Source organism: Aphelocoma coerulescens, chromosome 7, assembly GCF_041296385.1.
Source record: "Aphelocoma coerulescens isolate FSJ_1873_10779 chromosome 7, UR_Acoe_1.0, whole genome shotgun sequence".
NCBI classification, from domain to species: Eukaryota; Metazoa; Chordata; class Aves; order Passeriformes; family Corvidae; genus Aphelocoma; species Aphelocoma coerulescens.
Window position 1 is genome coordinate 11422241 of NC_091021.1, and position 21842 is coordinate 11444082.

Here is a 21842-nt window from a genome sequence, read left to right on the forward strand (position 1 = left end):
TGGAGCATCCCACACTGCAGCTCACCTTCCAGCTGGCTGAGCACTGCTTGTCCTGCCTGCTCCCACAGCAGGCACCACCACATCTTACTGCCTCCTGGCTTTGCAGGGAAAGTGAGACCTGAGTTTTCCAACCCTTTTTAAAAAACCATTTAAATGGGTCAGTTCTAAAATACTCAAAATGGCTTGGTTGACTGTGCAGATATTTTTTCTCACCTCCTTCAGCTTGCTAGCTCTTGAGAGTTACCTGCCAGAATGCAAAACTTCTTTGCTTTTTCCATCATCACTTGGGGTGAGCATTCTTGAGGGACTGAAGTATTTACATTTTGTTCAATTGTGGCATAGATGCTCTGAGCTCCATTTTATCCATCAGATGAAATTTATCCTGGGGTAAATCCAGAATAAATCGCAAGCAACTCTGGTAAATCACAGAAATTACTCCAAAATTATACAACACATAGGATTTTACCTTGAAAGTGCAACAGGCTTTCCTTCCAGACAAGCTAAGCCCCAGTCCCTTCTCATCCCATCAGCAGCCACCTCTGCCCTACCCACACAAACCCAGCAACCCACAGGCAGCAGAGCACTGAGTCTCTGGCACAGTTTGCTAGAGATGAACACAGCAAAAAGGCAACAAACAATTCTATCTGAGGAACATGGGGCAGGGGCTATCTTTTTTTATGCTGGTTTTATTGTAAGCTACAAGTGGTTTGTTTGCTGTTTTTTTTTTCATGCAAGCTCACACATCCCACTGCCCTACAAGGGATGGGTTCATGTGCATTTGTGGACTGAAGAGCCCTCAGGAACAGTCAAGTTATCAAATAGCTCATGTCTTTCAGAACTGTCCAAGCCAGAGCATTTCTACTCACTTCCTTTGTGCTAGGTTTGATTCAGGAAGTCAGAATAAGTGAAATATAATGTGACATGAAAAGTACAGGATGGTATCAGCAATGGACTGATAAAGCAAACTGTCTTTTCTCTTAAACACCAGGAGACTGCCCAACATTAGTCAAGCAGAATTAATAATTCACATTGAGTAATCTGGAAAATTAGATCTCCTTCTGACTATGCCTGCAAGCAGCTTACAATTTGGTTTTATTCATTATTCTTGGAAACATCTATGAATAATTTTTGGTCCATTTGAATTTCTGTGGGAAGCTAATTCAGAAAGGGGAATGAGCACAGTTTTGGCCAATACAGTCCATTTTTTGGTTCATTTTTTGCATGCAGTGGTCAGCTGACTACACTGTCAATGCTGAAGTATTTGTTTGGCTCCCCAGCAACAGCTCCCTTTTTTCCACTAAGAAGGTAAAATGTGTAACATTTTCATATTTGGTCTGAAATACCACAACAATGTATAGTTGTTTTCTATGCTTGTTTCAAGTTTCATTTAGCAGCAAGAGGAAGGTGGAAGAAGACAGAGGAAAAGTAATTCATTTTATGTTAGCCAAACCTGATGTCATCTGGCCTTTCTTGGTGTCCCCCCTCCCAGGAGGGAATTGCACAGAGCAGAGCTGATCCCTGCTACTCCCCACTTCCCAGCTCTGCAGGCTGGAGCAGTCAGCACCAGCTGAAGGGAAGAACAGGAGGGAGCCTGCCAGCTCTTTCAAAGCACAAGGATCAGCATCTAAATGAATGGGTCACACATGAAACTTCATTCTCTGCCTGAAGCGCAGCCTAGAAACAATATTTCTGGCCTGATGTGAGTGACAACATCTCCAACTTTTGCTCAGTCAGGCAGCTACTGCATTCTTGCCTCTTTCTCTGAGGACTTGGCTCTCCCTTGCATACCAGAGACGCAGTGTTTTAATGTGGAAAATTGACCATGCTCAAAACCAGACTGAAGGCCCAGGAATTAACAGAACAAGCAAGAAAAATGAATCACCTCGAGTCTAAACATGACTCGGGTTGGGTTTCTGGCCACAGATTAAGAAATACTGGAAGGGGGAAAACTGCAGGCTGCACTTCTCTGGAAGATTTTGTAAAAACCTCGACAAGCACATGCCAGAGATGGAATACACACAATTGATTCCATGTTCTTGCAGAAGACGAGAAGATCTCTCAAAGTCCTTCCTGCCCTACATTTCCAGGATTTTTAAACCCACCACCACACCACCAGCATAAAGGTTCATAGTGATACAGAGCTGGTGGCAAATAGCGTCATCCAACTTTCTGATTTCACTAATGAAAACCAGCACAACCAGCACTACTGATGGAATCAGCTGAATTCTGAACTTCCTTGCTTTTCTGGGATTAGTGAGATCCATAATGGTTCTTGAAACACTTTTTTTTTCTTTGTGGTTAAATTTTTTATATCATGCTCATCATCAGGGAGCTCCTAGAAATAATAGCAAACATGCATGCATGAGGGTCACACAACTGCTAAAATGTTAATGTCATTTATTCTCTCTGGATTCTGCAGTTCTCCTGACCTAAGAAGTTTGTGCTTTTGCAAACAATGGAGGAAGGTTTTTAGAACTCTACTAATTATTCTAAAATAAGGAGATAGTGTATTTTTCATTAGCTGCAAAGATACAAAGCTCTGGAGACACTAAAAGACAGCCACTGCCACTCTGGAAATTCAAGTACCAGCTAAGATCTTCCCTAAAATATTTGGCATTTCAACTGCTGAGCAGCTTTTGGTTTCATGTCATCCGAAGCCCTCGGCTTCCCACCAAAGTATGTTTCTGCTTGCAAGCAATGCCAGACAGCAACAAACCAGAGCTTTCTGTTGGCTATGAGGAGCTGTGCTGACCACACAAGTGTGTTCCCTGAGCACAGACTGCCTGAGCAGCTAAATACACACCATTGACAATACCTCTTCCCTTCACCAATCCTTTCCTGGGTGACAGCAATTTACCAGAGGCTCTGGGGAAGTCAGTGAAAGTTTATCCATCAGGGACCTTCACCTCTCTCAGGGCAGCCATGGAGCACACAAAGCAATACCCACTGCTCTAAGGACTAGTGAATAGTGAAAGAGGAAGAAGGGGGAGAAAAAGAAGGGGGAAATTGTGTAAGTCCCTGACTTCCTAAGCTCAGAGCAGCAGAAGACGAGCTGCTCACCACCCACAGTCACATCAAAAGTGCCTCTCAGCTCAGCATCCAAACAGGCAGTCAAGCAGCTGCCAATGGCACCACAGAAGGGGAAGGGAGCACACTGAGGTACTGCACATTGTGGGAGGAAACACTGTCCACCACCTACATATGATGCCCTTCAGCTCTTAAAACAAAAATAAAACCCAGTGCACAAGCAATCCATATCCACCCTCCCAGTGGCAGTCATAATTTTATAGATGTCACCTCCTCAGGACCACCACAGCTTTTAATTGATTTCTTTCATTTTAACATCTATTAACAGTCAGGATCAAAACTCATCTCTAAGCATATTTCTATTAATTCAACTAGACATTAAGTTGGTTAAAAATTCCTCAAGTTTCAATAACAGTCATACAGAGGCACACGAAGTGAACAAAATGAACATTTGGCAGTATTTGTGCTGCCCAAATTGAAATTAGTCTGCCCAGGCTGCACCTTCAGGCAATGGGGAAGGCTGGGATCCACTGAATGGAAACACAAAGTGCCTAAACCAGAGGAAACATCCTTTGACGAAAGTCTCTGCTTTCCTTCAGCCTCATAAGAAATGCTTGAAGTCAGTCACTGTGAAGCTCCCCAAAATCATTCCCTCCCCCCACCCCCCCCTTTTGTTTGTAGTTTCTTATGTATATCTTTACTAAACAAATGGAAATGTAGGGGTCCATTTCTGAAGTTAGACAGTGCAAAGATCATTATTCTCTTCCTATCCACATCCTTCCAATCCCTTTGCTTTTTTTCTGCTGATAAAAGTGAAATTATTTTGGCTTTCTAACAGAAGGAAAAAAGAAAAATTAAACCAAAGCAGAAGCTCGCCACATAATTTTTTCCAGCAAATCAAAGCCATTTTTTTCAATTAGAAATGTTTTGATGAAAAATTACAACCACTTTTCAGTGAAGTGGCTTTATAGCTCCCCTTAATCTTACAGAGACACCCACATAAAGGCTGCATTGTTTAACCAGCTGTAGCATCTCCTCTACAGTCCCACTCTGCAGAGCTCCTTGCTGAGCAGTGAGGATATTTATAGCCTGGATTCCCAGAAGGGAAATCTCTAAGGTGCCGCTAATTAGTTCTCCTAATGCACTGTTAATAAAAAGGGGAAACACATCTTATCTTGTGAATAACAGCTTTGCTGCTGTTTGCCATGGGAAGGAGGATATCCCACAAGTGTTACTCCAGGAATGAATTCCATGGCCAAAATGTGGATCTCCTCCAGGGGTTTCCCTTCAGCAGGAGGATCCGACTGATGTGTTTGTGGGGAGCAGAAATGACCACACCTGCCTGCACCCTAGAGTGAGAACTCATTATTTCCCCTGTGCCCTACATCTGGTTTCTACAAAGAGAAAATCCAAGATTTGGTCAAGAAAGGAGCTCTGCTGCACCCAGGGTAGGTGCTCAGACAGACTGATGGACAGTTCTCAAGAGAGAGTTGCAGTAAGTCCTGCTAGGATTCCCTTTGGCCTGGACACTTTCACAGGTATTTGACCCAAGAAATTCATCATTGGAGTGAAATCTTATCTTCATCTCCAATAGCAGATGAGTTGTGACAGTCCCCCAGTAAGCAAAAGTACTTACACTTCCACTGAGAAATAACCAGCAAGCCACAGTCTCAATAAAGTATGTAGAAAACATCATCAAATAACCACAGTCTATGTGCTCAGAGACATTTCCCTGAGTAAATGGTTACCTGCTGGAGAAACAGTGAATAGATAATAAATAAATTCTTCTGGGCAGAGGTAGGGGATGGATTTGAGTCTTACTAGCTTGATCCATAAAGGCAAGGACCTTTGCAAATTTTCCTGTTCCTGCACTAAACTATTTTTGTCCTCAACAGTCCCATTAAAACACCCACCACAGATCAGTTTCGCTCACCACCTTCTCTCAGCCCCTTTCAGAATCGGTGGCTGTTATCCAGTAGACCCCTGCCCCTGCAGGCACTCTGCATCTCACTCTGTAAGAGATGTTTTGCCTCCCTGTTGCCAGGAAGGCATTCATTAACTAGCATTCTGCCATAGCTCAAACGGCTCATCTTTTTGCATCAAGTACAAACTCATGTGGGTGAGCATCTGGACAAGTACATTCATAAGAGCTATGGAATAAGGAGTGAAAATTTCAAAAGAAAGCAAGATACTTGCTAAACTCTTATGATCTTGCAGTGCTATCGCTAAGTGTCATTAAAGATGGGTTTGAGAAGCTTACCTGTGTCTACATCTACCTACAACCTTGTCCGAGTTAACTAGAGCACTCAAATTACAAAAAGATAGGCATAAGTACTAGAAAAGTCTGTCTTCATGAAGGAAAAATATTTCAGGGGAAAAAAATTCAGAATACTATTTTTAAAAATTGGGATTTTGATGTCTCAGTGCAATGGTTTTCACCTGCCACAGCTTTAGGGTGGGGAGAAAAAGTTACTTACACCATGCAAATATAGCATGGTGAATAAAAATAATAATGATTTGTGATAAATTCAACACACATTCATGTTTGGCAGCTTTCTCATCATGCCAAGAATTTATCCAACGCCCCTTTTATTTATGATGAAACAAAAGTGACATAACACTTTGTCATGAAAGAATGCTGTAAATGATGCTTTTTTAATTATATACACTGTTGTTCTTGAAACAACTCTCCAATAATTTATTTTTATAGTCCTACACATGCTGCAGAATGGATATAAAATGCAGCTGTGGTCAACAACCATGTGATTTCAGTCTAATGCTAGCTCAACATTGAGTCTGGAAGAATAAAGAGGGAACGCATACTCCAAGTGCTTTTCCCCATCCTTGATTTTTGTGATGTTATTGAAGCACTGGCCTACCAAAACCCAGATGTTTACAGTCAGGCTACAAAAAAGGAGAACATCCTGGGAGCCAAATCTGAACACTGATGTGTCTCTCCAGCAAATGAAGGACAACAGCAGAAAACCCTGATTTCTACTGAAAATTTGGGGAATACTTGTACATTATATTGTCTTTCTTACTCTATCTCAGAGCACCATTTGGACTGAGTGATCCCACTTACCTACGGAGGGACCTTTAGGTTGCCTCAAGAGTGTAAGATGTCAATGGTAGCAGCTAGGTCTGTCTCTGTTTTCCATCTCTTCCTCGTTTTTCCTAGCTCCTCAAATGTTGTTGCAGCTAACATTCATAGACTTCTGAAAATTACTGTTCTTACACTTCACTGTAGTCAGCATACACAAGAAGACAGCCAATGATATGAGAGAATTTTCTGCTATTTGGGGCCCTCAGAAAATACTTGAATTTGCCGTGCTAATAAGAATGAATTCCACCTCCCCTTTCTCTTGGTCATCCTTTCCAATAGAGACACCGAGCTTTATTCACCATGAATGGAAGTGTCAAAGCAATGAATTGTCATGGCCTTCAAGGCTGGGAAATAAGGGTAGCAAGGATGTGAAAATTCAGACATGCAAGAGCTGTAAGATACCAGCACACCTTTCTACTGAGCTCAGCGAGTTCATGTAAATGAATCCATGGGAGCAGAGCAAACTGAGACAATCAACAGCACAGTGCAGAAGCCAAAAAAGCCAAATCAAGGCTACTGTGAACTATGTCCAAATAGCAACTGCAAGGTAAGATAATAAAGGAGTTACATGGATAGAGACATAAACAGAAGCTTACGTGTTACTTCAGAGAACAACAATGATAGGACCCCTGAGAACTGTTTGGACTTATATAAGCTTAAAATAACACAATGCAAAGAAGATGATCAAAGAAGAAACAGGCTTATTCAAAAATGGGCAAATATGTGCTCTGCTCTTTGTTTTTAGTGGTATTTAACATACAAATATTTTCCACTTTCTGGGTTTTTTTTCCCGCCCTGCATTCGACTTACCACATTTATAAACTTAATACCTCACTTCTTCCTGAAATTCAAAACCTTGCTGGGTCCAGAAGTCTCCAGAGTTACAGGCCAAATTCAGTTCTGGTCAAACACAGTTAGATTGAGGATCAGGGATGAATCCTCTGTGTCTCACTAAACAAAGCATGCAGCCCATGAATGATGAACCTCTATCTTTTTCCTCTGGCTTTCTTTCAACACACAAGTTTGGTCCACTCCTTAAGATTTCTGACTTTCAAATAAAATCATCCTTTGAGTTCAGATGATTAGGAGAGCCAAAAGGCATTGTTTTAGTTTTTGCTACATTTAAAACCAGTTTGTTTTCCTTGAACCAGTCTGTCAAAGTCTTTTTGCAGTTCAGGCGTTATGTGAGAAACAGATTTGCCATTAAAATGCACAGTCGTGCCATCTGTATAAAAATGTATAGCACAGTAATGACATAGCCTTGCAAAATCATTAATAAAAAGAAAAAAACAGGAATGACTGACACTACTCAACTCAGGGAGGGGGGAGGATAGAGGGGAGAGACATTGACACCTTTGACTGACAAAGGGGGGAAGAGACAGCCCTGTGAAGAGAAACAGATTGATGCTTCTCCCAGATTCTTTGTCTTCCTGACAGAGTATGGGCAGCAGCACAGGCCACCTACTTGCTGCGCTAATGCCTGCAGCACATTAGGCCAAAAGCTTTGGTGAAGTTAGCTAAGAAAGATTTCCACTACGTTTTCATTTATTTTGGTTATGCTTGCATGAACTCGTTATTAAATGCCTGCTCAGAAATCCCATTTCACTGGAGCTGTTCCTCTGCAGCCCAGCACAAGTGGGTGGCCCCACGTTTGGTCCCTCTGCAGCTCTCCCCAGCCAGGCTGTCACTGTCTCATGCTGCCCAGGGAGCCTTCCCCTAACAACACACCCGCCTGCAACACCCCCGATTCTGGACCTTTGTACAGTCTGGGCCAAGCCCCGAGGGCTGACAGCCCCCCCCCCCCCCCCGCCCCACTGCTTCCCAACTGGATCGCTACCTGCATGCCCCTGCTTCTCCAGTCATCCTGCTCACACTGGAGCTTTTTAGTTTAAATGCTGGCGGGCACCCAGCTCTTTTCACTCCCAGGCAGAGGCAACATTATAATGGCGACATCCTTCAGGTTCACCCTTACTGAGACTGTACCATGAGCTGAGGGAGCAAGCAGCAACAGTAATGCAGAGTTCCCTCAGTGGCCTGGCAAAGGAGCACTGGCTGCTAGCAGCCCTCACGTCACACCTATTAGATAGGATTTAGGTTCAGGGTTGACACGTGTTGGTCCCACCTCAATCTGACAAGCCAGCAGGGTACTGTGATTCACAGAGGGAGACGTGCGAGTCTTCCAAAAATATGCCTGGAAGGGAAGAACTGATGAGGGCATCTGAAAAAGACGCACATATGGTTTTTTTGATGGCTAAATAGCAACCAGTTCTTTAGACTTTTCCTCAGGTCACACAGGTGAATGTTTTCCCTAGGCTGAAGCCTTCTAAAAATATCATGAAATGGATTCATTTTTGGCTATGTTGAGTTTAACAAGTGTCCCTTAAGCTTTGTTTACCCATCATCTTGTCAACGTGGCATATGCATCTCTTTGCTATCAACTATGTGCTCCACCCTTTGCGTCTGGCTGAGTGCTGAGAGCCGACTGCAGCCCAGAGCCTCTGAACAGTCCTGGGGCACAGCCTGGGTCTCTTGACAAATCTAGGAACATGTGCTGAAATTGCAAAAGCATCAAAACAATAAAAGCCAGAAGAACATCTTTACAAGGTATTTGCTAGCATTCACCCCAGGGACTTCACTATCATTTGAGAGAAAACATTGTAATTGTGGTAGAATTATAGATTACAGTTTTACTCGGACTTCCTAAAGTTAACCTCTACCATTACAGACCTAAATTTGGAGCAGTCCATTGTGCCACTTGGAGGAAAGCCGCTAGTTCAGCACTAGCAACTTCAGTTGTATAAAAAGAACTTTTTTAATGATGATTTGTGTTTCATAAGCATTGCACTATTTTTAGCAACATGAGAAAGTAAAGCATGCCTTCTTTTAAATCTGGCTTTTACTGCACCCTGTAATTTATGGCGATATAATAAGTAATTTGAAAATAAAGATTTGAGACAACATTTTAGCATTAGTGTTTTTAAGACAAAACAAACATTCAAAATAAAACCTAAACCACAGCAATGAAATCTATCATTAAATGCCTACTTTCTGCTAAATTTGTAGCTATGGCAGCTTAAATCTCAAACATTTGTTGTGACCTCTTGCAAAGTAAAAATAATCATATTATTCATTGTGGTTCAAGACCAATATAGAGTATTATTTCATACTAGCCTTAAATATTCATGGAATTATATAGCGTATCTTTAAAAATTGTATTAATTACTCTTTGTTGAGTCCAAGTGACTGCTGGTTTTCAGAAAGAAATGTATATCACCTCATTTTATTTGCTTTATTTGTGAAGACTAGCACTTTTTAGGCTCATTTATGCATAATACATCAGATGTGACCTGTTTAATCAATGCCAAAGTTCTTCTGAATTAGCATCTCTGTGCAAGTTTCAAACACAAAGGCTTTTGACTGTTCATGGAAAAATTCAGACACACTTTTTCTCTTGTTCACTGTGTAAAAGCTGCTACTGTACTGTGGTGCCAAAACTCCAAGTTAGACTGCAGTGAATAGTACATGCCAAGCAGTTCAACCCAGTCCATTAAGTCTCTCAGACAGCACTTATGTCCCACCAAACAGAACCTCACATCCCCGCTTATCACATAGTTATTTTTCTGAGATAAGGAGAGTCCCCTCTGCATGGGAACCGGCCCGGGGTATGGACACAGGCATATGGCAGTTCTTCCTACCAACACACTTAACAAAAGCCACTTCTCTGCCTCCATTTCTGTTTTCACCCAGCATTAATATCACTTAGGAATTAGTCATTAAGAGAAGTGTTCTCTTACCTTGACTTTAAGGAATTGAAATGTCATATTGAAAAGCCAGAAACCAGTATGTAAGACTTCCAGCTGCTATGCATTTTCGAGGCTAAGCACCATAGGAGACTGGTTGAACACCTGAGACCTTCTTCAGTCAAAGAAGGGAATTTGTAGGTAGTGAAGTTTACCAATTGTTTTCCTCCTGTGATTTCTGAAAAAGGTAACATTTAGAGAAGAAGAAATAGAAGGGATTTTGCCTTAAAATCTTCATATCTTTTGAGCTTCAGACTCAAATATCTAAGTATTGCTCCCTTCATTCTTCAAATCCATCACAGACCTGTACTATGAACCACCTAAGCGCAGTACAAATCATGTCTGTAACCATGCGTGAACTCCAACTTTCATTTGCATGCACATCTCATTGGAACAAGAAGGATTTTCCTGTTAGAAACACAAACTACTTGATTTTGAGAAACCAGAGACAAGTGATTGTGTGTTTTGGAGGGCAGCTGGAGTCTACCTATGTCCTGGGGTGACTGTATGATACTGTAGTCTGTATTCTCAAACCGGGACAATCTAGTAACCAGATCCAAAACTGGCAAGCAAACTCAAATTTTAGAAGAGGCCAACAAAACAGGAATGTCTGTCTAAACATTGATACAACCAAATTTTACACAAGCAGAAGATTGCTTTAGGCTCAAAATTAATATTTAGCCATTAAAATCCTTCTCTGAACTCCAAAACCTTCTGGGGATCTTGTCAAACTCAGTCTGACAGGCCAGAGCACCTAAACCTAGAAAACTGGATTCAGACTTTTGTGGCTTGAGATCTCCAGTCTGCCTCTCGAGCAGCACATGTGAGCTCTACAGCAGAAAAGGCAAAGATTGACATTCTCTCTGGGTTTACACCCATACCAGCTTGCTGACTTCTGTGTGGCTTGGCAGGTGCAAACAAGAGGAGAGTTTATCTCTTGCTCTTTATTTCTTGAGTTCCTAAAGCTTTTTGTTGTTGTTTTAGACCAAGAAAAATATGCACATTTAAAGAAAGAAAAAAAACTTAATAATTTTTGTTCTCTTTTCAAGTGTTATGTAAATTACTCATGTAAATCATAAGCTGAAACTTTGAAATTGATAGAATTGAAGATCAATATCGTTAGCATGGCTTTTTGTGCCATACAATATAAAATTTGTACCCACTCGTAATACTTTGTCTAATTCTTAAACATGTTTTTGACTTTGATATCACTGGCACTGAGTCTGGGTAGTTTTCTCCTGGTAACAATTTTTCCATAATATAAATATGAATTTATGAGAATTTTGTAAGAATGATATAAAAGGAGAAGTAGAAAAGGCAAAGAAAGAGACAGAAAATCCATGTTAAGGTAAATTCATTCTCAAGAGCCAACAAGAGCCTCAGGTTTGTCCTCACTGAAGCCAAGCTCATGCTCTCTGTCTCCCTGGAAGAGGAGGTGAATAAATGATGCTACACACAGGCTGGCATGACTTACAGAGATGACAGTGCTGGAGATTGCCAACCTGAACCAGCAGCCTCAATGGAGAGAGGAGCAGGAGCAGTAGCATTTCTCACTGACATAGCTCCACAAAAGTTTACAGGTACCAGGCTGAAATTAATGCAATGGCAGAGCACCTGTCCTCCCCTTTTCCAGGTGTGTTAGTGTCCTGGGGTGATGTTATGAAGCCGCTTTATTCCTTAACCATCCGCTCAATGCCCAAGGACGCTGTGCCTTTAAGATGGACCCGAGTGCGGGGCAGTTTAACAGCTGAGCCCATCAGCTCCAGGGTCCTGGCAGGGCTCGGGAGGGAGTGCACTGGGAGCGCTGTGCTGCTTTTTGGTTTCCCTTGTGTTCCAGATAGCTGGAAAAGGTTCTGTTGGGTTTTTTTTTTCTTGTTCTTTTCCCCTTCCCTTCCCCTTGCCTCACTGCCTCCCTTCCCTCCTCACCAGTCTGGGAGCCGCAGGGCGGCCCCAGCGGGCCCGTGGGGTGGCGGCCCTGGCTGGTCCGAGCCCGCATGTTTGTTCTCTCTCTGGGCATTTGTTTTATTTTGAGGGTTTTTTTTTCCCCCGTGTTCTACCCTGTTTTTGCTTGTTGTTAATAAACAGTTTGTTTTTTTCCACTCTGACTTGCTGTGACCCACTTGTCTTATTGGTGGAAGAAAAGGAGAGGCCCTTTTTCCCTTTGGAAGAGACACTCATTCCAGAGTGTTTCCTCCTGAAGTTTTGTCTCCAAAACCGAGACGTAAATTGGCACCCAACTTGTGGGGCACGTGAAAGTAGAAAAAAATACAACAACATTTTGGTTTGAATCACTTTGGTATTGAGATACAGCAGTAAGACCATGCTGTTTGATTTAATAATTTTTCTGTGGAACTTAGCCATAAGTACATGTCCACAGGTATGGGCAGTCAGGTCCCTGGCTTACACCTTTTATAAGTCAGGAATAAGAATCAGGACTGCCATTTTGATATGCCTGGTGTTAGCGATCTCTCAAAGTTTGACGGAAGTAATGGAAACCATTGAGAATGTGTATGTTATGTTGTTTTTCCATTCTGGCCTTGGTAGTTTCCTTCAGGAATGTATTAGTAATTACACCCAGTTTGTTAGGGGAAAAGCAAGGGATGATAATTCCCAGCCCTTCTTCTCCTTCTTCCCCTTCAGATCTGGCATGCCACCTTTTGAAAGTGTCCAGTTTCCCCTGGATGTTAAAGATACCACCTTCTTGTTATTTTATCTAGCAGGGTTTCTCTATGCGGTCTCCAGCTTGTCTAAAATAAGGACTGAGATTTCCAGAGGGGTTGCCCAGACACCTGCCCCAGTTGTGGAAAATCCTAAGTGGTGTGGGGTATGGGAGGACATAGACCAGACCTTGAAGCAATTTTCTGACCCAGTAGCCTGGAACTTCCCCCCAGACAAATTCAGAATCCAGCTGAGGTGGCGAAGTATCTGAAGGAAAATTGCAGTAACAACACTGATGAAAACAAAAAGCTCAATCCCATGTGCTGGGTCCTAGCTAACGCTTACCGCACACTGTTAGATACTGTAAGGCAGCAGATACAGCCAGAGGAGCAGGAGAATAAGCCAGCAGACACCCCAATCACTCCAGCTGAAGCTAAAGCAGATGGGGAGCCTAAACCAATAACAATTGCCCCTGTCCAGAGAAAGAAACACAGAGCCAAATCCATTCGTCCAGTGGATGATGATGGGCAGCCAGGACCTTCACAGCCAGCAGAGGAATTGGAACCTGAAATCATCACTGAGTCACTGCACCCTGAGGAAAGATTATACCTGACAGCCTAATGAAACTATATTAAGTTGAATGATCTGAATCTGGGACGCTGCAGGCAATGGTACAATTCTGGATGGCACTGAAGCGAGGCATTTGGGATCCCTGTCATGTGATTTAAGTATTGACCAAGGGATGACAAGGGGTCCTGAAGCTCTCAGTCTCTGGACACGGCTCTTAAGAAGTGTGAAGGAAAGATACCTGTGCTGAGATCTCCAGCTGCAGCTAAACCCCTGGAAAACCATGGAACAAGGGATTCAATGCCTGAGAGAACTGGCAGTGATGGAGATCATATTCTCAGATGACCAAGCAATTAGGAGCCCTGACATGGTAAAATGCACACTGGTGATGTGGCTGAAACTTGCCCAACACGCGCCACCAGAATGCACCCTTACTTTAGCAATGATGACATGGAATGACGGGGACAAGACAGTGAGTTCTCTGGTGAGGAGGCTCCGGGCATATGCAGACACTGTGCATGGCTCAACACAAGCAGGAATCACAGCTGTGGAAAGGAGTCTGTCAGAGACCATACAGAAGATGGAAGATAGGATGGACAAGACTCATCAGAAACTCAGGAAGGAGCTGAAAGAGGGCCTTCTCCAAATCGCATCAGTGCAGACTAGAGGCCCTGTTACCAGAAGCAGATGTCCCACAGCTAGGGAGAGAGAGTACACCCCACGAGCTGAGCTGTGGTTCTTCCTGTGTGACTGTGGGGAAGACATGAGGAAGTGGGATGGAAAACCAACTTCTGTCCTGGCAGCACGGGTGCGTGAATTGAACGATGGTAATGCTGAGAGAGGGAGTTCCACCAGAAGGGAAGTAGTTCAAGTTTCAAATGATAACCAGAACTAGAGGGGCCCTGCCTCTAGCCAGGGAGAGGCCAGGGAAAATCATGTCTTTTGGACAGTGTGGGTCCGATGGCCTGGCACATCAAAACCACAGAAATACGAAACCTTGGTTGACACGGGCATGAAGTGCACCTTGATTCCATCAAGACACATGGGGACAGAAGCGGTTTCTGTTTCTGGAGTGACAGGGGGATTGCAGCAGTTGACATTGCTTGAAGCCGACGTGAGCCTAATTGGAAAGCAGTGGAAGAAACATCCTATTGTGACTAGTCCAGGGGCCCTGTGTATTCTGGGCATAGATTTTCCCCAGAGTGGGTATTTCAAAGACCTGAAGGGACTCAGGTGGGCCTTTGGAATAGCTGCTGTGGAGACAGAGGGCATTGGGCAATTGAACACCTTGCCTGGGCTGACCAAGAATCCTTCTGCATTTGGGCTGCTGAAGGGAGAAGAGCAGCAAGTGCCAATTGCCACCTCGACAGTGCACTGCCGGCAGTATCAGACAAATCAAGATGCTGTGATCCCCATTCACAAGATGTTCCATGAGCTGGAGAGCCAAGGGGTGGTCAGTAAGGCCCACTCACGCTTCAACAGCCCCATCTGGCCTGTAGACAAGTCAGAAGGGGAATGGAGATTGACTGTGGACTATCGTGCCTTGAATGAAGTAACTCTACTACTGAGCACTGCAGTGCTGGACATGCTGGAGCTCCAGTACCAGCTGGAGTCCAAAGCAGTGAAGTGGCACGCCACCATTGACATTGTGAATGCGCTTTTCTCCATTCCTCTGGCATCAGAGTGCAGGCTTCAGTTTGGCTTCACCTGGAGGGGTGTGCAGTACACCTGGAACGACTGCCCCGGGGTGGAAGCACAGTCCCACCATCTGCCATGGACTGATCCAGGCTGCACTGGAAAAGGGTGAGGCTCCAGAACATCTCCAGTGTTGCAGCAGGGATTACTGCAACATGTATAAGACAGTGAGGCCCGTGGAAAAGAAATATGGACCGATTCTTGATAGATGTTTTTCAGAGATGTTTATTTTCCAGCCGCATAGCCGGCAACTGCCGAAGAACTGTAGCAATCACGGGACCAGCAGGGTCCTTCCTGGGCAGGGGAACACAAAACAACCAATGGGGAATGAGGTTGACTAGGGAGTAGGGAAACCCCATGCCTCGACCCCAGGGTCCGCCTTCCCCCAGACCCCACACCAGGGGGAAGGAGCCCCAACACTCCAGTACATTGATGACATCATTGTGTGGGGGAACACAGCCTGGGAGGTATTTGGGAAAGGAAAGAAGATCATCCAGATTCTCCTGGAAGCTGGCTTTGCCATCAAGAAGAGCAAAGTCAAGGGAACTGCCAGAGAGATCCAATTCCTAGCCGTATATATATGTATAAACGTGTGTTTAAAGTTGAAATGTATTAATGTGGGCACTGAGCAGATGGTATGGACTAAGGGGTGGAATGTTGTGGGATGATGTTATAAAGCCGCTTTATTCCTTAACCGTTCGCTCAATGCCCAAGGATGCTGTGCCTTTAAGATGGACCTGGGGGCCACAGGGCCTGAGTGCGGGGCAGCTTAACAGCTGAGCTGAACGGCTCGAGGGCTCTGGGGGTCTCGGCAGGGCTCAGGAGGGAGTGAGCCGGGAGTGCTGTGCTGCTCTTTGGGTTTCTTTTGTGTTGTGGCTAGCAGGAAAAAGGTTTTGTTGGTTTGTCTTGTTCTTTTTCCCTTCCCTTCCCCCCTTGCCTCACTGCCTCCCCCTCGCTGGTCCAGGGAGCTGTGGGGTGGCCCCAGCTGGTCTGAGCCCATGTCTCTGTTCCCTCTTCGGGCATTTGTTGTATTTTGAGGGTTTTTTTTCCCTGTTCTACCCTGGTTTTGTTGGTTGTTAATAAAGACTTTGTTTTTTCCACTTTCACTTGCTGTGACCCACTTGTCTTATTGGTGGAGGAAAAGGGGTGACCTTTTCCCTTTGGAGAAGACACTCATTCCGGAGTGTTTCCTCCTGAAGTTCTATGCATTTATGAAGCATTTATGGAACACTTAAGGTTTGGGAGGAAAAGTTTAAGAGATCTTTGTTCCTATCTGTTCCTTTAGCTCTTTCCTATCCCTCTTCTTGAAATCTGTGGAACTCTTCATATTCATAGACTTTTTTTTCTTTAACTAAATACAGCCTTTGGGGGAAAAAAAAGCTTTTACAGAAAATGGTAATGAACCTCACCAAAATGTGGGTTTCATGGGGAAAATAAATGTTTCCTTTCATAAATCAAAAATCCTATTTAAGCTGTCATTGTAGTAGTACTTGTTAAACTAGGAGAAGATACAGAAAATTCTCAAACATATTGATATCATTTAAAAACAAACAGGGTGAACAGAAAGGGAACCAATTCATTTTTAACTTTCATAAAAAAAACCAACTTCAAAAACACTGTAGATGTTCGTGAAAATAGATTTTCATTTACTATCAGCTCTAGAGGCTAAAACCATATACTTACTCTCTTTTCAGTCTCATGTAATCTACTAATCCACATTTCGAACAAAAAGAAATGGCAAAATGCATTCATAAACACAAGTGCCAATATGTATGTCTCTGAAAAAAACTAGTAATTTAAGACTCTTTAGACTCTTAAGTGTTCCCTGAAGAATGTTATTAAAAACTGTTGCAAGAAAAATAATGTTAGTAAACACCTTTATGATGAAATAATTGTGTGGAAGGCACTGTCACATAAGAACATGGACCTACAGCCAAGGACAATTGCTTTACTATGCTTAATTCATTTATGAAACATGAGGTGTCAGTTTTGTGTGGTTTGGCTAAGACTGGTGTGGATTTTTTTAAAAGTTATTCTTACAAGGCTAATGGATTATAATATGTTTTGCCTCAGACTGCATTCCATAGAACATATTTTATACAGAGGATGTATGATGTATTCAAGGCCTGTTTTCCCCATGAATCAACAAACATCTCCCTATTGTGTAAGGTATTGTTGTCTGGTTGCATTTAAGAAAAGATTATTTGCTCAGAGCATTGTGAAGTTATGGGAGGAGGAGGAGGTAGCACTAGCCAAGAATTCAAGAAAACAGACAACCATCAAACCAAAGACTTGCCAGGCATGGAGGTTCACAGGTCGTTGGTTCAGAGGCTGCAGTGCATCTCCTACACAGAATACAGTGCAGAACAGGAGCATGCTCAAAACACAGTAGTTTGAAGAATAGAAGAGGCCTTTTCTACTTTTTTGGATCAAGTTCAGCCTAGGAACATAAGCCCTTGAACTAGTATTGTTTAATGACCACAACATGCTGCATTTGCCTTGGATGAGTAGGGAGACCCAAAGACAGGGTTTATAATTTCTCCAAAATCCCTCATGCTGTGCTGTTCCCAAGCCTCAGGGCTCTCTACTATAATTGTCAAAGCTGAACCACACACTCTGCCAGGCTGCCAGCCCTTCCACTGCCAGGGCACAGATACTGCAAGCCCTTGCAGCACCTGGTTCTGCTCTGAGCTGTAAAGGAGGGCTGACTCCCTGGAAACCCAGGAGCCAGCAAGTGAGGGAACGATGTCTAGGAGAAGATTCACTGTCAAACATTCGTCCAGACCCACTCTGTACATCCCCAAGCAGATCAGCTCCACTGACTCGCTTCCACAAATGAATTTGTTATCTGCCAAGCATGTGCATTGCCTGAAATCATGCACTCTGTTCACTCTGCAGCTGCCAGTCACATGGGGTACAGATCATGGTGACCACACAAGGAGGCCCAGGAGTCCATCCCTATCCAGCCTCACCTCTGAAGGAGGCTCCTTTCATGACCTAACCACTCACTTCTGCTCTGGCACACACTGCCCCTCCTTCCTTCCAGTGGCCTCTGGCTGCACTTGCTCCGCTAAGATGGCCAAGGGACTGCATTGGCTTGAACTAGACATGCAGGTAAATTCCTGCAGCAGACTCAGCAGACTCACCCAAACTACATTTGCTGTAAGCTCCTCAGCTCTCCCTAGTTCAGCAGTGCCCTATTTTAGTTTTCAGCTGTTGGTTTAAAGGGAGCAGTGGAAGAAAGTGCAGGTTGCGTGATCTCCTGTGACAGAGATGCAGAAAATGAGCCTAAGTGAGCAGTAACAGGCACAGATTACCTGCAAAGGGGATCGTGTGATGGCAGCAAGCTGCCCAGCAATCAGACTCCTCTCTATGGGAGGGCAAACTTTTTGGGGGGAAGAGAAATACACAGACCTGCAAGTGTGGCCATACACAAGGAAAAGCAGAGTCCTGCTGACCCCAAGGAACCCCCCCACAAGCTGTGGGGCACTGCCTACTTCTGTACCAGCAAAGCTCCATGTGGATATCAGAGCAGGGAAAAGTACTCCATCCTCGGATAGTCTTTTAAAACTGTAAATCACTTTTCTCTCTCAAAGTAATTTCAGAGCTATTGTGTAATACAGAGGGAGAAAAAAACCCCTTTTCTTTTCCTAAAAAGAAGGCTTTCGCACCACCTACAACCCAGGATTAAACTTCAGAGGCAGTTACACAAAGAAAAGGATTTCTGTAAAGAAATCAATCAATCATTCGTCAAGTGTGGGTTCAGCACCTCTGAAAACCAGGCCGTTTCTCAGGTACATGAAGATATGAGATCTTTATTTAAACCACCCTCAAACTGTTTCACTCAAATCTCGGAAAACTGTGACCTAAATGCCTTAAAAGAGCTTAGATTTCAATACTAGCCTCTCTGGGGCTGAAACCACCGCTCCTCAGAATCTCCAGCGCACCTTTCCTTTCAAAGTCCATGTGAAACAGGGAAAACCACTGCTCACGGACAAGCCAGACAGCTCTCACTGCATCAACTGGACCAGGGGCTACAGGGCTTGGTGTTACTTACAGCCATCTAACAGCTCTCCTACTGGAAGCTTTCAGAAATCTAAATACTCAGAAAAAGGGCCTTTGACATACTGCACTCTCTCCTTCACTTGCATTAACCTTCTCCTCTCTTACATACTATAAAGCCTGTTGTTATAATTAATTGTCCGTAACAAAGTGATCCAAAGTAAGGCTGGTATTTGTAAACTTTTAGGACTTCATTGTTTTACAGGCATGGTCAGAGCTCCTGAACAGTCAGAGCCCACTTTTATCAATATTTTGTTGTTTTTTTTTATTGTATGTACACAAGCGGAGTAGGTGGAACTGATCAGTCAACACCTGCAGTACATTGTGAGTAACTGAAGATAACATCCCCTTACCTGGAATGACTTCAGTCCTTTGCAATAAAGATATTCAAACTCTTAAATGGTTAATGGTACACTGAGGCAAACAATCCATGGAAATAATTTTATAGTTCAGACCAAAGGATCAAATCAAAGCATTTCACCAAATTTAATGCACGTTATTTAGAAGTCTCTGTCACACCAGATGGTCTTAGAGCAGGGAGAGGGCTGTAAACCAAGAGGTAACACTAGTGTTACCGTAGGCACTTCTAAAGTGCAGCTCCAGCTCCTGGTTGAGACAGGGCCAGGCCAGGAGTGAGCAGGGAAGCAGAAGCATGCTTCCATGAGCATGGGGACAGTGCTCCATGGTGCCCTCCCAGGGGCTTGCCCTCATTCACAGAAGGGTGCAAAGGAACTGGCAGTCAGCTGCAAAAGCAGCTCTGGAAACACTTGCAAGTCCCCTCCCAGTGGAAGCACAGCCCCTTCGGGTGGCTTTGCAGCTCGTTGCTCTCCCAGCAGCAGCCAACCTGTGCATGTGAGCCCTGTCTCAAACCTGCACGCTGACGCACATGGGAAAGCCCACACCAGCACTGCCCTGCCCTGTGCCTGTTGCTTGACTGGGGCTGCATCCAGGAGAGCTAGCCTTTCAGCTGCCCTACATCAGACAGGTTTGAGCAGATGGTAATGTGCTCTGCTTCATCCCCGAGCAGGAAAAACATTTTTATTATCAGGCACGGAGTGTTTGGAGTCTCAATATCTGCTGCTCTTTGCTCGGGGCTGCTGACAGAGGTATCACTGGAGGGCTGTGATTTACCACTGTCATATTTATTTACATTTGTGTGTCAAGAAAAGTGGCAATTTGCCAGGTTTGAAAGTGCTTAATCAGATCTGATAGGCAGATTAATTAGTGCAGGTCACAGCACTAGCTGTCTTCCAGAAACGTTACCTTTTCTTTTTTATTTTTGTCAAGGTAAAGCAGGAGGAGGTCAATGCCACCAGCATGTTTTACATTGTACTAGTTTAAGTCTTTGTGGGTTTATTTCATTTCCTTTGAGTAAATGAACTTTGCTTCTGTTTCTACCATGGCAGTATACTCCAAATAAAATAGTGCAGGTACATACAAAAGCTGGAATGTAGAAAAACAAAAATCTTATTTACCTCCCCCTTCCATCCATACTGCTAATAATAATCCTCTTCTCCCTTCCCCTCCTCCCCCCACCATGGTTACTGCCCCTCCAATATGATCCTTTTGGTATCTTTCCATCTTTGAAAAGACGTGTTTTGGACTATGGAGCATTTTCATTACACATACATACACACACATTTATACAGACATTTATTTTTATATATGCAAACAAATAAATATACAAGTACAGAGAAATGGAAGCAGACACTGTATTTAGCTAAACGTTATACTAGACTGAGCAATTATAAACTCAGATGGATTATTCTTAATTTTCACCACCCTGACCGAAATTTGAATGCGGCCAATTATATACAGACTGACAAACCAGAGAACATAGAGATTAATTTTTTATGGCTACAGAATCATTTGCACTCCATAACCTTGGGAGTGACACGCTGCTGATAATCAGGGACACGCGTTGTTGTCATGCCACCATGGTAAACGTGAAAGGACCTTTTACATCTGTCATGCCACAGAAGGCAGGAGTGGCATATGGAGAGCCAAACCTCCCCAAGACACCACTGGGACCACATTACTTTTTGAACAAATGAGAAAAAAGTATTTCCCCCTTTTTTCCTTTACAAAAAGGAGTTAATTGGGACTTCAGAGAGCAGAGGAGGGCACAACTAGCATGTAGATTGTACACAGTCACAGCACCAGGGCTCCGGCACCTGGCCCATGGAATGTCCTCACCACTGACCTGTGGCATTGCAGAGGACAGGACTTGATCATTTCCCTAACACAGAGCACTACCATGCACAAAACATTCCTTTACAACTTCTGGGGACGATTAGCAGACATAAGGCCCAAGACAGTGCCACACAACCAGTCAAGATACTGTGAGGTGAGTGGATCCAGCAGTTTGCGATGAAGATTTTATAACTTTACTCAAACTTGTTTAAACTGGGCTTATTTTCCTTTCCTCTGACACTCAGATTTATCACAGCATTAAGGGGAGAGGGAAACAGTCTTCAGCATTGTCAGCTGTCCAAAGCCATGTGTCCCCACAGGATCTTGCAGGTAGCTATGACCTGCATCCTCCTGCACCCATTGCCTTCGGGAAGTTGCCCTGCAGTAAGCAGCCTGGCAGGAGGCTCCTGACTGCCTGAGCAGGAAGGTTAGCTTACAAGAGGGAAAAACATTTACAAGCATAGCCAGTGAAGAGAGAGACTGGGTATGGCACAAGGCAATACAATTAAGCTGTTCAGGAAGGATATAAATTGATTGATTTTTTTTTTCCTTCTTTTTTTTCTTATGTATCCTCACTCTCACATGCTGAGAAAAAGGAAAAAAAATCCCTACCACAAAAAGAATGACCATAGCTCTAGAGCCAAACCCCATTCAATAAAACGAGCAGAGAATGTTTTTACATTTCCCTATTTACTCTGACTCATTTTATTAAGTAAGTTGAAGATGATAATTTTTAT

The 21842-nt window shown here is 43.6% G+C and overlaps 1 long non-coding RNA gene across 1 annotated transcript in view; it reads right to left on the reverse strand.

Annotated features, from left to right (window-relative positions):
- Positions 1-10098, reverse strand: part of LOC138113600 (uncharacterized) — a 77088-nt gene extending 66990 nt beyond the window's left edge. Inside the window, exon 1 of the long non-coding RNA XR_011152280.1 lies at positions 9925-10098. This is a non-coding gene — a long non-coding RNA (uncharacterized lncRNA). The remainder of the gene's footprint in view (positions 1-9924) is intronic.
- Between the last annotated feature and the right edge of the window lie 11744 nt (positions 10099-21842).